Below are 14,255 nucleotides of genomic sequence, written 5' to 3'. Positions count from 1 at the left end.
GAGAGAACCCATGCAGCCATAGAATGTGCAAGCTCCACACAATAACCCAAGCCAGGAATTGAAGCTGGGTCCCTGGTGCTGTGAACCAACTACTAACCACTGTGAAACTGATACTCCAAGGTATGTTACAAAGAAGATAGAGCCTGCAATGAAACACTAGGTAGACACAATGACTTTAAGAAAATGGCAATATCTTGAAGAGAAAAAAATCTGTTTGCCATGACAGAATAGAAAAGTTGTATATTCAAATAGGGAGATTCAAGAACTTTGTACAGAGGGATCCGGCTATCTTGGCATATGAAGCAGAACATAAGAAATAGGAGCAGGAGTAGGCCATCTGGCCCTTCGAGCCTGCCCCGCCATTCAATAAGATCATGGCTGATCTGTTGTGGCTCAGTTCCACTTTCCCGCCCTCTCCCCATAACCCTTAATCCCCTCTCTTATCAAAAACCCATCAACCCGCTTCTTAAAAATATTTAGCGAGGCAGCCTCCACCACTTCAACGGGCAGAGAATTCCAGAGATTCACCACCCTTTGAGTGAAGAAGTTCCTCCTCAACTCCGTTCTAAACCGCCTCCCCTTTATCTTGAGGCTGTGCCCCCTAGTCCTACTGTCTTTTTTGAGCGGGAAGAGTCTCTCCACCTCTATCCTATCCATCCCATTCATCATCTTATACGTCTCAATGAGATCTCCCCTCATTCTTCTAAACTCTAACGAGTACAAGCCTAGTTTATTCAGCCTCTCCTCATAGCTCAATCCCCTCAACTCCGGTATCAGCCTAGTAAACCTCCTCTGCACTCCCTCCAGGGCCAAAATATCCTTGCGCAGGTGCGGCGCCCAAAACTGCACACAGTACTCCAGCTGCAGCCTCTCCTCATAGCTCAACCCCCTCAACTCCGGCATCAGCCTAGTAAACCTCCTCTGCGCTCCCTCCAAGGCCAAAAAAGCCTTGCGTAAGTATGGCGCCAAAAACTGCACACAGTACTCCAGCTGCGGCCTCACCAATGCCCTATATAGCCGCAGCAAGACCTCCCTACTTTTATGTTCAATCCCCCTCGCTATGAAGGCCAGCATCCCATTCGCCTTCCTGACCACCTGCAAGCTGGGTTTTTGTGACTCATGCACAAGGACCCCGAGGTGCCTCTGCACCGTCGCCTGCTGCAGTTTTTCTCCACGTAAGTAATAATCCTTCCTACCATTATTCAGCGACGTCTGGAAAATAACCACCAAGGCATCCACTATCACCTCCGCCATTTCTTTCAGAGCCCTCGGATGCATTCCATCCGGTCCTGGGGACTTGTCCACAATCAGCCCCTTCAGTCTGTCGAGCACCACCTCTCTAGTAACAGTAATGTCATTGAGACCCTCCAGTCCTACCACTGTTCCATCTCTAACACCCAGCAAATTATTCACGTCCTCCTCCGCGAAGACAGAAACAAAAAAGTCATTCAAGACCTCAGCCATTTCCCCATCCCCTACCACTAAGTCCCCCTTCTCATCCTCTAAGGGTCCAACGTTCACCCTAGCCAGCCTCTTCCTTTTTATATATTAATAAAAACTCTTGCTATCCTTTTTTATATTAAGCGCTAGGCCAGCTTCATAGTTTCTCCTACCCTTCTTTATCAATTTCTTTGTCAATCTTTGTTGACATTTAAACCTCTCCCAATCCTCCTCTCGCCCACTACTCTTAGCTACTCTAAACGCCTCCGCTTTTAATTTAACACTTTCCTTCACCTCCTTCGTTATCCACGGTTTATTACCTCTCCTCCTACGGTCCTTTTTGACCATCGGAATAAATTTCTGCTGAGCACCAAGAAAGATCTCCTTAAAGATCCTCCACTGCTCCTCAGCAGACCTACCTTCCAACGTGCTCCCCCAGTCCACATTCGCCAATTCTTCTCTCATCCTACTGTACTCCCCTCTGTTCAAACAAAGGACGCATGTCCGGGAACCCACTTTGTCGTCCTCCATCTGCACCAGAAACTCCACCATACAATGATCACTCTCCCCAAGAGGATCCTTCACCGCAAGGTCCCTAATTCTACCCGCCTCATTTCATAGCACCAGATCCAAGATAGCTCGCTCCCTCGTCGGCTCCAACACACACTGTTCAAGGAAACTATCCCGGCAGCGTTCCAAGAACTCCTCCTCGAGCCCACCGCATCCAACATGGGTCGACCAATCAATACGCAGATTGAAATCCCCCATAATTAAGGCCGTTCCTTTCCTATACACCGCACTTATTTGCGCGTTAACAGCCCGCCCCACCTCACCTCCAGATCATTATTCGGGGGCCTACAGACGACACCCACCAGCGTCTTCCTCCCTTTGCTGTTCCTAATCTCCACCCACAACGATTCCACTTTCTGCTCCTTGGCTCCAATATCATCCCTTGCTACCACCCTGATGCTATCCTTAATCAGCAGAGCTACGCCCCCCCCTTTTTCCTCCCGCCTATCCTTCCTAAACACTTGATACCCCTGGACATTCAGCTCCCAGTCCCTGTCACCCTGCAGCCACGTCTCTGCAATGGCCACCAGATCATATCCATTTGTGCTGATCTGCGCCACCAGCTCATCCACTTTATTCCTAATGCTTCGCGCATTCAGATAAAGAGCTTTCATCCCAGCCGTCACCTGGACCCTATTTGCCGTAACGCCACCAACCATACTCATGCCCCCCACTCCCTTTATTATTGGGACATCCTCGGCCTCTACCCTTACCTGTACCCTCTCCTTAACTTTAGGCCTCGTAACATCACCTACCCTCGCACCCTCCCCCCCCAATTAGCTTAAAGCCCTGTCTACAGTCCTCTTTACTCGATTCGCCAGGACTCTGGTCCCAGCACGGTTCAGACCCACCCCATCCCGCCCGAACAGGTCCCACCTACCCCAATACTGATGCCAATGCCCCATAAATTCAAACCCATTCCTCCCACACCAATCCCTGAGCCACCCATTCACTTCCTTAATTCTGTCAACCCTACGCCTGTCTGCACTTGGTTCAGGCAGTAGCCCAGAGATAACCACCTTGTCGGTTCTACTCTTTAATTCCATTCCCAGCTTTTCATACGTCATTGGCACCCACATGTACCACAACGACCGGATTCTCACCCTCCCACTCCAGGTTCCTCTGCAGCCCAGCTGCGACATCCCGTACCCGAGCACCAGGCAGACAACACACCCTTCTGTGCACTTTGTCATTGTGACAAAGGACATTGTCAATACCCTTAACCACACTATCCCCAACTACTACTACGTTCCTTTTCACCTTCTCCTTGCCTATGTCCTGCTGCATCACTGTACTGTGTGCAGTTTGCTCACCGACCTCACATCCCTTGTCCTCGTCCACACTGGAAGCCAGAACCTCAAACCTGTTATGCAGTTTGAGAGGCTGAGGCCTCCGCTCCCCCCCCACTTCCTCCTCTCAGCAGCCCCCTCTTGTTCCTGACCCTTAGAGTTAGCCAGTCTAGGGGGGGTGGATGTCACTTGCACCCCATTGACAATGGCACCCTCTCTCCCCCGATGAGCCTCAGTGTCTGTGGTTCAGAGGCCAGCTCGTCTACCTTGAGCTGGAGCTCCTCCAGCAACCTGCACTTACTGCAGACGTGGTCACTGGGGAGGACCCTGGGGCCCACCAGTTCCCACATCATACAGAAACAGCACATCACATGCTCCTCCATTATTCACTGTAGTAATATTGAAAATTTCAACACGAACTGACCTGGCCCTTTTTCTCCCCAGCCCTTTTGATCTTAAGCCCTAATAGCTCACTCTGCTTCCCTCTCACTCCGCTGTCCGCTCCGACACTGCCCGCTTTCTATACCAGGCCTCCTTTTAAACCTGGCGCTGATTTAAAGCCTGCTCCCCCTCAACTCCCTTCTAACCACTCCCTCAGAATTCTTAAAGCGGTAAATACAAAAAGCCCACAAAAATACTTTTAAATGATTTAAACAGTTCTACAAGGTTAGTTCTTACTACAAAGTGCTTTAAACTTATTTAAACAGGTTTTTAACAGGTAGTTTCTTATCTGTCTCTCTGCTCCTTCACTCGTCTGCTCCAGCAAAGAATGGAAGGCTTCACCGTGTCAGAAAACACATGCAGATACAGCAAGTAATTAGGAAGGCAAGTGGAATATTGCCATTTATTACAAGCGTAGGAAGTTTTATTGCAGCTATGCAGGGCCTTGGTGAGATATCTGGAACACTACAGTTCTGGTCTCATTTGAAAAAGAATATGATAGCATTGGAAGCAGTTCAGAGAAGGTTGAACTAATTCCTGGAATGAAGGTGTCATTGAAGAATATAGCACAGACCCATTGAGTCTACACAGGTCAAAGATATGCCACCCAAATATTCTAATCCCATTTTCTAGCACTTGGCCCACACCTTTGTGTACCTTGGCATCAGAAGTGCGTATCTAAATAATACTTGAGGATCTCTAACCCCACCAGCTTTTCAGGCAGTGAGTTCCAGACTCCTGCCAACCTCTGGGTGAAGAAGTTTTTCCTTACCTTCCCTCTACTACTCCTTACCTTAAATCAGTGCCCCTGCTCATTGATCCCTCCATCAAGAGGAAAGTTTGTTTCTGTCTACCTGTCCCTCATAATTTTACACACCTCTATCATATTACCCTCTCCCCAGTCTCCTCTGCTCCAAGGAAAACAACCCTAGTCTATCCAATCTCTCTTTATAACCAAAATCAACCAGCCCAGGCAACATCTTGGTAAATCTCCTCTGCACCCTTTTTAATGCTATTAACTCCCTCCTATAATGTGGATTCCAGAGCTGAACACATTACTCTAACTGTGGCCCAACGTTTTATATATAGTTCCAGCACAACCTCCCTGCTCTTAAGTCCTGTGACTTGGTTAATAAAGGCAAGTATACTATATGGCTTTTTAACCATTTTATCTACCAGCCCTATGTTAAGAGACAGGTGTACATATACACCAAGGTTCCCCTCTGTTCCTTGATGCTTCCTAGGCTCCTGCCGTTGATCGTGTATTTCCTTGCCTTGTTTATCGTGTCCAAGTTCATCACCTCACTTATCTGGATTGAATTGCATTTGCCACTGATCAGCCTCTTATTATCTAAGGCGATCCTCACTATTTACCAGCCCATTAATTTTCGTATCATCCGCAAACTTACTGATCAACCCTCCTACATTTATATGAATCATAAACAGCAAGGCCCCCAACGTTGATCCCTGCTGACCTCATTGGCACAGTCTTCCAGTCAGAAAAACACCCCTCGGCCATCACCCTCCAAATTGTGCAGGAAGGTTGAGCAAGCTGGGCCTGTACTCATTGGAGTTTAGAAAATGAGAGGCGATCTTATTGAAACGTACAAGAACCTTAGTGGCCATGATAAGGTAGACACGGAAAGGATGTGGGCTGCACGGTAGAAAAGTGGGCGACATGGTAGCACAGTGGTTAGCACTGCTGCTTCACAGCTCCAGGATCCTGAGTTCAATTTCCAACTCGGGTCACTGTCTGTGTGGAGTTTGCACATTCTCCTTGTGTCTGCATGGGTTTCCTCCCACAGTCCAAAGATGTGCGGATTAGGTTGATTGGCCATGCTAAGAAATTGCCCCTTTGTGTCCAGGGATCATAGAATCATAGAACCCTACAGGGCAGAAAGAGGCCCTTCGGCCCATCGAGTCTGCACCGAACACAATCCCATCCAGGCCCTACCCCCATATCCCTACACATTATGCCCACTAGTCCCTCTAACCTATGCATCCATGGACAGGTTAGAGGGATAACAAAGAACATCACAGCAGGGGAAACAGGTCCTTCGGCCCAACGAGCCCGCACCGCCATTTTAACATTATGAGTCCCCTCTCCACCCGTGACCCTTATCTATGCTTATGGCATTCCATGTTGAGGGAAGACTAATTTAGGGACAATTGTTACACCAATCAGCCTAATAGCACATCTTTGGGGTGTGGGAGGAAACTGGAGCACCTGGGGAAAACCCACACAAGCATGGGGAGAATGTGCAAACTCCTGCAGACACTGGCCCGAATCCATGTGTCTGCACAGCAAACAGTGATAGTCACTGAGCTGTCGTGTTGCCCAGCATCTGGTCCAGTTTAAGCATAAACTAATGATGTGAAGTACTAGGCTATTCTCGAAACAACCAGGAGCAGCCCTTGTTCGATCTATCACGTGTACACCCCTTGTTGGACAACAAGGCGGACCGAAGCACCTGTGGATTAAAAGCAGAAAACATCAGTATCCTCCACATCCTTATATACACATTCAAGGGAATCCCCAAGTGAAACAAGTGAGCCAGAAAATATGTTGGAAGGTCCATAGGAATCAATTGATTCCCAGGGACGTCCCAAGGCTCCTGAACCTTATTTAAAACAGTCTCCTATATCCCTCCATCTCCATCCCACTCATGTGCCTATCTAAATAACTCTTAAACAACTCCAGCGTGCCTGCCTCTACCACCTTGCTTGGCAGAGCATTCATACCCCCACTACCCTCTGTGTGAAAAACCTCCCTCTAATATCCGTGTTATACCTCGCCCCCCTTACCCTAAGCCCGTGGCCCCTCGTACTGTGCGTTTCTAACATAGGAAAAAGCTTACCACTGTTTACTCTATCTATACCCTTCATAATCTTATATACCTCTATTAGATCTCCCCTTAGTCGCCGTCTTTCAAGGGAAAACAGCCCCAATTTGCTCAATCTTTCCTCATAACCCAGTCCTTCCATACCAGGCAGCATCCTGGTAAACCTCCTCTGCAATCTCTCCAGGGTCTCCACGTCTTTCCAGTAGTAAGGTGACCAGAACTGGACGCAGTACTCTAAATGCAGCCTAACCAACGTTCTATACAACTGCAACAATAGACTCCAGCTCTTGTACTCCAAACCCCTTCCTATAAAGGCTAACATACCATAAGCTTTCTTTACAACTTTTTCCACTTGTACTGCCACCTTCAAAGACTTGTGCACTTGCACCCCCAGGTCCCTCTGCGTTTCTATACTCTTTACAGGTCTACCCTTTATCATATAACTCCCCCCTACATTTATTTCTCCCAAAATGCATCACCTCACATTTATCAGGATTAAATTCCATCTGCCATTTATCTGCCCCATATACCACCTATCTATATCCTGTTGTATTGCCTGACACTGCTCCTCACTGTCTGCCAATCCAGCCATCTTAGTGTCATCTGCAAACTTGCTGATCATACTACATATTCCCTCTTCTAAGTCATTTATGTATATTACAAAGAGAAGAGGTCCCAGTACTAAGCCCTGAGGCATACCACGAGTAACAGACCTCCAGCTAGAAAAGGACCCTTCCACTACTACTCTCTGCCTCCTATTACCAAGCCAGTAATCAATCCATCTAGATACCTGGCCTTGTATTCCATGAGCCTTAGCCTTTTCAACCAACCTACCATGAGGGACTTTGTCAAACGCCTTACTGAAATCCATGTAGACGACATCAACGGCTCATCCTTCATCGACCGTTTTTGTCACCTCCTCAAAAAATTCTACCAGATTCGTAAGGCAAGACTTCCCCTTAAACAAAGCCATGCTGCGTATCCTTAATCAGATCGCAACGCCCTAAATGCTCATACATCCTATCCCTAAGAATCCTCTCCATCAACTTCCCTACCACTGACGTCAAACTCACCAGCCTATAATTACCAGGGCTATCCCTCCTACCCTTTTTAAACAACGGTACCACGTTCGCTATCCTCCAGTCCTCTGGGACCTCACCTGTGTCCAAAGAAGAGCCAAAGATTTGCATCAGAGGCCCAGCAGTTTCATCTCTCACCTCCCTAAGCAGCCTAGGGTAAATGTCATCCGGCCCCGGAGATTTATCAGTTTTAATGCTACCTAAAAGCCCTAACACTTCCTCCCTTGTAATGGATAGTTCCTTCAATTGGTCTACAGCTCCCTCCAAGACAGCACTGGGCATCAAGCCCCTCTCCTTCATGAATACCGACGCAAAGTATTCATTCAGGATCTCCCCCATTCCCTCGGACTCTAAGCACAGTTCCCCTCCTCTGTCCCTGAGAGGCCCGATTTTTCCTCTAACCACCCTTTTGTTCCTGACATAGGTGTAAAATGCCTTTGGATTTTCCTTAATCCTATCTGCCAAAGCCATTTCATGCCCTCTTTTTGCCCTTCTAACTCCCCGTTTGACCTCCCTCCTACACTCTCTGTATTCCTCCAATGCTCTCTCCATTCCCAGTTTCTTAGACCTAACATACACCTCTCGTTTCTTCCTGACCAAGTCCTCAATATCCCTAGTAATCCACGGCTCTCTAATCCTACCTTTCCCATCCTTCCTCTTAGCCGACACATGCCTTTCCTGCACCCATTTCAGTTTTCCCTTGAAAGACTCCCACATGCTGAACGTGGACTTGCCCTCCAACAGCCTATCCCAGTCTGTATCCCTAAGTTCCTGCCTAATCCGGTTGTATCTAGCCTTCCCCTGATTTAGCACCCTCCCCTTAGGACAGCACTCATCTTTTTCCATTCCATTAGGATTAATATCCTAAAGTAGACACTGTTAGCCACATGTTCACCTACTGCAACCTCAACCACCTGACCTGGCTCATTACCCAGAGCTAGATCCAGTATAGCCCCCTCTCTAGTCGGGCTATCTACATACTGCTCCAAGGACCCTTCCAGTACACATCTTACAAATACCTCCCTGTCCGAACCCTCAGCTCTAGACACCTTCCTAGTGGCTATAATATGGAGGGATATGGGGGTAGGGCCTGGGTGGGATTGTGTGCAATGCAGACTCGATGGGCCGAAGGGCCTCTTTCTGCACTGTAGGGTTCTATGATTGTATGATTCAGATGTTTCCTGTTGTGGGAGGGGCGAGAACCTGCATTCATGGTTTAAGAATAGGAGAGGCTCTCTTGAAACTTTTCATGTTGGAATTTCCAAGTGCGTGCTTTTCGTGACCAAATGCAAAATACGAGTTAGCTTCAGAACGTGAGCCACTCACAGACTTTGTGGATGGAAAGTCTGAGGAGATTTTGACTTTGCAATTTTCCCATGCACAGCCTGCCACCATCCCTTTTAACCCTGTGCCTCTCAGTTTTGTTGACAAGTTTGTTGTATGATACCAACCATTTGTCCAGATCAACAACATCAACTGCATTACTTTAATCAGTGCTCACCCGGTTCATCGCAAAAGACTCCACAAGTTAACTTCTCTACACTTTGCCAGAGGAGGAATCAGAGTCATTGAATACTTACAACGAGTTGACCTAAATGTGGCTCCAGAGATATCTAAGCCAGATTTGGTTTCATCTCGAGACAGCTGGTCAATACGTGAGCTGCATCAGCTATTGAGTCAGGCTAAAATTAGACCTAATGGTTCTAATTCAAGCAAACTGGCAGGTCTCACACTACATTAGCCCGGTTCATCGAGAAATCTATGATTCAAATCTTATAGTTACAATGAGCAGTATCATTTTAATAGTGGGGAACTAACAACATTTTATAAAGTGCTTATAAATCTTTGTCAGCTATTTTTTGGCTTTGGTATCACAATTTCTGTTTGTTCAACCCAAATGGTCCACCCCACAGAGCATTTAAGATCCTAGGGGTTTTAACTCTGATATCTCTAATGCTGAGTATTAATTTCTGTAAGTGAGCCCTTGTAGCTCATGAACTGCCTTTATAATTCAATATCTAGTAATGTAGCAGGACGGGAGATCAAGCACTATTTATTTATTTATTTAGAATAAATTATTCAAGATTTATTTAGAATGCTGAATATATTCTGAATTCTCTTCTGGTTTATTAAACTAAGGTATTAGTCAAATAAACACTCGGGCTATAAATTATGGAACAAATATATTAAAAACGACCAAAAAGCACCTTCAGATATTTAATTCATCCTCTTCTCAGACAGAAAAGCCACGATATTTCAGAAATTGTATAGATATTAAAGTTGCATGCTGTGTATGTAATAAACCTTCCACAGTATCTAGCCCTTAGCTTGGAATTTATGATCATGAATATTCTTCCAGATGTAGACAATCCATCCCTTTGAAGTTTACCCAGGAACAAAGTTAACCTGTGAATCTCAGCCTGTGAAATGTTCACAGCACTTGCTGCTTACTCGCCTGAACCTGAAGATTCAAATATCACCGCAACTCCTTCCCAAGATTGGGACTATTTCTGGAACTTTGGATGGGCAGTGAGGCTTTCTCTCGTCAGTGCAGTTTTCAGATGCTATCACTTCAAGGGGCTTTGTTGTGAAATTATATTTGCATGTTAATGGCATCGAACAGCAATCCATGGCTGTACCCTCTGTGACATTGATTATAGTACGTAGAACCATAGGGCCATTCGGCCCATCGAGTCTGCAAATCCTCAGAAACACCATCCCACCCAGGACCTCCCCTCCGTCCTATCCCTGTAATCCCACACATTTACCATGGCTAATCTGCCTAATTTTCATATCTTTGGACTGCAGGAGGAAACCAGAGCACCCAGGGGAAAGACACAAGGAGAATGTGCAAAATTCCATACTGATATTGAAAGTGGTTCTCAATATCTACACCACCCTACAGGGAATAAAACCCAAGATCACACCAAATTAAGGATGTTTCAGCAGACTGCAATCTGTACAAGCAAATAAAACTATTGCAATCAAACCTAGTTACTTCCAGGCAAATAATTTGTTCAAAAGCTAGACATTATTGAAGATAGTAATGATACATATACTCATATACTTCATTGGTGATTGTGTGGAGTCTGCATGTTCTCCCCGTATTGTGTGGGTTTCCTCCGGGTGCTCCCACAATCTGAAAGATGTGTGGGTTGGGTAGATTGGGGAATAAAGCGGGGAAGAGGACCTTGGTAAGGTATTCTGTCAGAGTTGGTGCAGATTCGATGGGCCAAACGGCCTCCTAATACTCTTTCGGAATCCTATACCCCTCCCTCTTATTCGCTGCATGAGCTTGATGTGATGTGGAGATGCCGGCGTCGGACTAGGGTAAGCACAGTAAGCAGTCTCACAACACCAGGTTAAAATCCAACAGGGTTATTTGGTAGCACAAGCTTTCCCACTCTGGGAACTTGATGTAACAACCCTGGAAGTTACACTTGTCCATTCCAGGGCAGCCAGTGAGGAGGGGGCTAAGACAGGTCTTTATTCAATGACAGCAGAGTGAGGACATGCCAGGGGGTGAGTAGATCAGGCATGTCAACAGTAAGCCATTTGTCCCTTTGGCAAAAGCAGTCTGTTATCGGAGAGATTGGAAACAAGGCAGCATGAGGTGATCAGTGAGTAGCTGGTGAGGGTTTTCTTTTCTGTCTGGTTCAGGAGCAGAAATTTATTTACAGAATGTTTAGGTGGTAATTTAAGAAATTGAGGCATGCTATTTCTGCAGGTGCGGATGCGAATCGAGCGATGGTATCTTGCCTCCCTGGTACCAGAGTTCATGATATACTGAGGCAGAGCACTCTGACTGGGGATGAGTGAACATAAAAGAGAATCCCATAGAATCCTTACAATGCAGAAGGAGGCCATTCGGCCCATCTGGTCTGCACTGACTGCTATCCCATCCAGGCCCTATTCCCGTAACCCCACCAATTTACCCTGCTAATCCTCCTGAGACTAGGGTCTCATTGGATTGGTGAGGGTTTAAACTGGCTCTACAGAGGAATGGGAATCTTAGAGTCTTAAAGTCTTAGAGGTTTACAGCATAGAAACAGGCCCTTTGGCCCAACTTGTCCATGCTGCCCTTTTTTAAAAATCCCTAAGCTAATCCCAATTGCCCACATTTGGCCCATATCCCTCCATATCCATCATACCCATGCAACTAGCTAAATGCTTTTTAAAGGACAAGATTGTACCCACCTCTACTACTACCTCTGGCAGCTTCTTCCAGACACTCACCACTCTCTGTGTGAAAAAATTGTCCCTCTGGACACGTTTCGTATCTCTCCCCTCTCACTTTAAACCTATGCTTTCTAGTTTTAGATTCCCCTACCAATGGGAAAAGATATTAACTTATTTTTAAGGCCTCTATAAGATCACCCCTCAGCCTCTTACACTCCAGAGAAGAAAGTCCCAGTCTATCAAGCCTCTCCTTATAACTCAATCCATCAAGTCCTGATAGCATCCTAGTAAATCTTTTCTGCACTCTTTGCAGTTTAATAATATTCTTTCTATAATAGGGTGACCAGAATTGCACACAGTAATCCAAGTGTGGCCTTACCGTTGTCTTGTACAACTTCAACAAAACATTCTGACTCCTGTGGGAGGCACGATAACACAGTGGTTAGCACTGCTGCTTCACAGCTCCAGGGCCCTGGGTTCAATTCCCAGCTCGGGTCACTGTCTGTGTGAAGTTTGCACATTCTCCTCGTGTCTGCATGGGTTTCCTCCAGGTATTCCGGTTTCCTCCCACAGTCCAAAGATGTGCGGGTCAGGTTGATTGGCCATGCTAAGAAATTGCCCCTTAGTGTCCAGGAATGTGTAGGTTAGAGGGATTAGTGGGTATAATATGTAGGGATATGGGGGTAGGGCCTGGGTGGGATTGTGTTTGGTGCAGACTTGATGGGCCGAAGGGCCTCTTTCTGCACTGTAGGTTTCTATGATTCTATATTCAATGTTCTGACTGATGAATCTAAGCATGCTGAATGCCTTCTTCACCACTCTGTCCACCTGTGGCTCCACTTTCAAGGAACTATGAACGTGTATCCCTAGATCTCCTTGTTCTGTTACTCTTCCCGATGCCCTACCATTAACTGAGTAAGTCCTGCCCTGGATCAATCTACCATAATGCATCACCTCACATTTGTCTAAATTAAACTCCATTTGTCATTCGTCAGCCCACTGGCCCCATTGATCAAGATCCCATTGCAATTGGAGATAATTGTCCACTGTGCCACCAATCTTAGTCATCTGCAAACTTACTAACCATGTCTTCTATATTCTCATCCAAATCATTAATATAAATGACAAATAATAGTGGACCCAGCACTGTTCATCTGCCACCTATCTGCCCACTTCGTCAATTTGTTTCTATCCGTTAGAAATTCCACACTGTTCTCCTCACAGTTTACAATACTTCCAAGTTTTGTATCATCTGCAAACTTTGAAATTGCCCCCTGCAAACCAAGATCTACATCATTAATATGCATGAGGAAAAGCCAGGGTGGCAATACCAACCCCTGGGCAACACCATTACAAATCTTCCACCAGCCTGAAAAATACCCATTAATCATTACTCTCTGCTTCCTATTATTCAGACAACTTTGTTGCTACTGTCCCTTTTATTGAATGAGTTATAACTTTCCTCACAAGTCAATTACAAAGTACCACATGGTAGGTTGTTGCATGAGGTTAAACCTCACGAGATCCAAGGTGAGGTAGCTAAATGGATACAATGTGTTGACAACTCAAAACAGAGCATGGTTGTAGAGGGTTGTTTTTCAAACTGGAGGCCTATGAAAAGGTTGTAAAGATAAACCCAGCAACGGCAGGCCAGCCTTTTGAACTTTAGGTTAAGACATAATTATCAGTCATATGGAAAAATGGTAATTAATTAAGAAAACCACAAGGGACAACTGTGTTAACTAATTTGCTGGTGTTTTTGAAGAGATCTTTGAGAAGGACAAAAGACCAAACTGGAAATGGAAGGCAGGAAATTCACAATTGAATACAGAAGGCAGATATACACAACAAAAGAGTTCATAGAATCATAGACTCCTTTCAGTGCAAAGACAGGTCATTTGCTCCATCGGGCCTGTACCAATTCTATGAAAGAGCATCCCATCCAGAGCCTCCCCTATCTCCTATCCCAGTAACCCCACATCTTTAACCCAATAATCCACCTAACGTACACAGCTTTGGTCACTAAGGGTCAATTCAGCCTAGCCAATCCATCTAACCTACACACTTTTGAGCTGAGACATAGTTAAAGAGGAGTCAGAATAGCAGCTGAACATGCCTGGTTACAGGGTTTCAGGCACGATAGAGAGGTGGTAGGGTTTGGGGTGCGGGGGGGGGGGTGGGGGGCCGGGGGTCACAATATTGGATAAAGAAGCAAGAACAGTTGGGAGGAGGGGTGATGTACAGGAAGGAGCATCAAAGGAGGCCAAATGGTTTGAACTGAGGAACAAAAGAGGGGCATTCAAATTGCTGGGAATGTACTTTAGATCCCCAAACAGTTAGGGGAAGATAAAAGAGCAAGTATGTAGGTAAGTTGCTCAGAAGTGCAGAAACAATGGTCGGGGATTTCAACTACT

The sequence above is a fragment of the Carcharhinus amblyrhynchos genome, chromosome 22, assembly GCF_965287045.1.
Source record: "Carcharhinus amblyrhynchos chromosome 22, sCarAmb.v2.hapA, whole genome shotgun sequence".
In the NCBI taxonomy this organism is placed as follows: domain Eukaryota; kingdom Metazoa; phylum Chordata; class Chondrichthyes; order Carcharhiniformes; family Carcharhinidae; genus Carcharhinus; species Carcharhinus amblyrhynchos.
This window is presented reverse-complemented; position numbering follows the sequence as displayed.